Source organism: Meles meles, chromosome 7 (genome assembly GCF_922984935.1).
Source record: "Meles meles chromosome 7, mMelMel3.1 paternal haplotype, whole genome shotgun sequence".
Lineage (NCBI taxonomy): Eukaryota > Metazoa > Chordata > Mammalia > Carnivora > Mustelidae > Meles > Meles meles.
In genome coordinates this window covers 114,660,470-114,664,377 of record NC_060072.1, presented here as the reverse complement: position 1 = coordinate 114,664,377, position 3,908 = coordinate 114,660,470, and the positions used below count along the sequence as shown (strand labels likewise).

General features: G+C 34.9%; 1 non-coding gene across 1 annotated transcript; it reads right to left on the bottom strand.

Moving 5' to 3' along the window:
* Positions 1 to 243: 243 nt before the first annotated feature.
* Positions 244 to 350, bottom strand: LOC123947774. Its single transcript, XR_006819816.1, has one exon. It is a non-coding gene; the product is annotated as a U6 spliceosomal RNA (small nuclear RNA).
* Positions 351 to 3,908: the final 3,558 nt, after the last annotated feature.

Sequence of the window (3,908 nt, the reverse complement as noted above, 5' to 3'; positions counted from 1 at the left end):
TAGCTGCATAAATTACATTTTCCACCAACAGTCCACAGCCTTGGAAATATTTATTATAGTCTTGTCTTCTTTATATTATAAGCCATTCTAATGGGTGGTAGGTTATATCTCATTGTGATTTTGATTTGCACTTCCCTGATGATTAGTTATGCTGAGCACATTTGTATTTACCAGTTGGTCATTTATTTATATGTCTTCTTTGGAAAAATGTCTATTAAGGTCTTCTGCCCACTTTTTTCTTTTTAAAATATGGAATCCTACATGTATGTACATGTCATCTTTTCACAAAAGCCTTGCTAATCTTCTCTGTATCTTTTCAACTTTAGTATAGGTACTACTGAAGTGAGTACATCTCTGCCCATTTTTTAATTATGACTTTTTTTTTGTTTTTTTACTTCCTTTTTTTTTTTTAAAGATTTTATTTATTTATTTGACAGACACAGATCACAAGTAGGCAGAGAGGCAGGCAGAGAGAGAGAGGGAAACAGGCTCCCTGCTGAGCAGAGAGCCCGATGCGGGACTCGATCCCAGGACCCCGAGATCATGACCCGAGCCGAAGGCAGCGGCTTAACCCATTGAGTTGTATGAGTTCTTTGCATGTTTTGGTTGTTAACCACTTATTATATATATGGCTTGCAAATATTTTCTCCAATTATATAGGTTGCCTTTCCATTTTCCTCATGATTTTAAAAGCATTTCTTAAAAAGAAAACTTGTAACTCATTATAGCAAGGATACACAATCAAATTATTATTAAAGTCATTAATTTTTAGTTTTCCAGAGTCACTCAAATAACAATTAACAAACACTCCAGCTCACTTAAAATAGTACCATCTAATGTAGTATGTTTTTATGTAATGTAGTTCAATTAGCAATAATTGAACATCAGATAAACCTCATTGGTTATGATGCTGCCACTGCACAAAGCTGTAGTTCAAAATAGGTTGGCAAAATTGTCCTCTATTCATTAACATTTCTATTTTTGACTTCCCTAACCTCTGAGACCATCTTTGATAAGCTTCCTACTCAACTTCATAGTATTGATGCTAGGGTTACCAGTAAACAGCAGGGGGAGAAAAACCCTACAATTATTTAATGCAATCTGTGAGTGCATATGTGCATTTTCTTAGCTACCTTACTCTAATCCTTAGAACACCCATGATCCTTAGAGGTAAAGTATTGGATGTTCTTGACTTAATGCAAACAGTAGGAAAGAATAAGAGTGAACATAATATTCAGGAACATTGTGCATTCTAACTGATATTAAGAGAGGATTTTACAGAACACATGATGACTTCCCTATGAGTTTAGATGGCTTTATCATTTATGTGACAGGAAAATATTTTATGATCCCCCAAAACAAATAATCCAGTTAAGAAATGGGCAGAATTCGGCTCAGGTCATGATCTCGGGGTTCTGGGATCGAGTCCCACATCAGGCTCTCTGCTCAGCAGGGAGCCTGCTTCCCTCTCTCTCTCTGCCTGCCTCTCTATCTACTTGTGATCTCTCTCTGTCAAATAAAGAAATAAAATCTTTAAAAAAAAAAGAAATGGGCAGAAGACATTAACAGACATTTTTCCAAAGAAGACATATAGATGGCTAACAGACATATGAAAAGATACTGAACATCGCTCATCATCAGGGAAATACAAATGTAACTACAGTGAAATATCACTTCATACCTATCAGAATGGCTACAATTAATGACATGGAAACAACAGATGTTGGCAAAGACATGAAGAAAGGGGAACCCTCTTACACTCTTCCTGGGAATGAAAACTCGTGCAACCTCTCAGGAAAACAATATAGAGGTTCCTAAAAAAATTGAAAATAAACCTCCCCTATGACCCAGCAATTGCACTACTAGGTATTTACCCAAAGGATTAAAAAAAAATGTGATTTGAAGGGACACATGCTCACTGACATTTATAGCAGCATTATCAACAATAGCCAAACTATGGAAAGAACTGTAATGTCCATCAACTGATGAAGGAATGGATAAAGGAGATGTGATACACACACACATACACACACATACACAATGGAATATTTTGAGCAATCAAAAGGATAAAATATTGCCATTTGTAATAACATGGATGGACTAGAGTGTAGGTTAAGTGAAGTAAGTCCATCAGAGAAAGACAAATACCATAGTATTTCACTCATATTTGGACTTTATGAACATAGACAAGTGGGGGCAGAGAGAGGGGGGCAAACCATAAAAGTCTCTTAACTATACAGAACAAACTGAGGATTAATGGAAGGGAAATCTAGTGGCAGGTGGGCTAAATAGGGATGATGGGTATTAAGGACAGCACTCGTGATGAGTACTGTGTGTTGTATACAAGTGATGAATCACTAAGTTCTACTCCTGAAACCAATATTACACTATCTCTTAAGTAACCCAAATTAAATAAAACCTTGAAACAAAAACAAAAACAAAATTCTTATCCAATCATGTTTATAGTGCTATTAATGAAATTCTTTATAAACTCAATCTGGCATGAGCTACACTAATTTGTTAGAACCAAAGCGACCTCTGTTTTTAGCTTCCAAATGAAAAGATATTCCACATCATTTGTTATTAAGAAATTATAATTAAAACAACAGTGGTAAGACACTACATACATATTAAAATGGCAAAGAACCAAAACCAAAACCAAAAACTTGACAATGCCATTTCTGGGGAGGATGTGAAGCAATAGGAACTCTAATTCATTGCTGATGGGAATGCACAGTGATACAAGTGCTATGGAAGACAGTTTAACAGTTTCTTACAATGTTAAGCAAAGTCTTGCCATATAATTCAGCAATCACATTTCTAAGTAATTACCAACTGGTTTGAAACCCTATATCCACACAATAACATACACACAAATGTTTATTGAAGCTTAACTCATAATCATCCAAATCTAAAAGCAACCAAGGTATCCTTCAATGGGTAAATGGGTAAAAAAATGGTGGTGTATTCATGCACTGGATAGAGTAAAGATACGAGAAAATAAATGTCTTACAAATATCAGAAATAATTCCACATGAAGGCAGTATGGAAGTATTGTGCTGAAATAAGTAACTTTGGAAATTAGGGCATTTTGTAAGTCTATTAAGTCAATGGGCACAAGGGATTGTTCATATGGTCTAGTTATTGAAGCTCATTTTGACAGGGTTATGAATGAACAATTTTGAAACTATTGTAAACATATCTGGAATTTAACAAGTAAGTTAATGGATGGTTGGTGATAAGATTTGGATTTCTCATTCTTGTAGTGGGAGATTATTGATAAGGAACAAGAAAAGACCAAAATGATTTATGAGTAATGAATTAGAGTGCAGACATTAGTATGCACTCATAGCTAGCTTAGTGTAAATATAAATTAGTTACAAATAAATATATTTTAAGATATGTGTATATATTCAGGTTGATACACACATCTAAATCCTTGCTATGTCAATGGAGAAGGCCTAGAATAATTGATACCCAATAGTGACAAGTACACTTAGCATCCAGATTTTGAATTCTAATGTCATTCTCTGAAAAAGGAACCAGGTCTTTGGAGAAATAATTTACTCTGGTACTAAACAGGTGTGCACCTCATTAACAGCTTTTTTTATTTCAACTTGGTTATATTTTAGTTCTTTAATTTCTCCAGAAAGGGCTTTTATATCTCCAGAGAGGGTTTCTCTAATATCTTCCATGCCTTTTTCAAGCCCGGCTAGAATGTTCAGAATTGTCATTCTGAACTCTTGATCTGACATATTACCAATGTCTGTGTTGATTAGGTCCCTAGCCTTCGGTACTGTCTCTTGTTCTTTTGTTTGTGGTGATTTTTTCCACCTTGTCATTTTGTCCAGATAAGAGGATATGAAGGATCAAATAAAATACTAAAAGGGTGGCAAAGACCCCAAAAT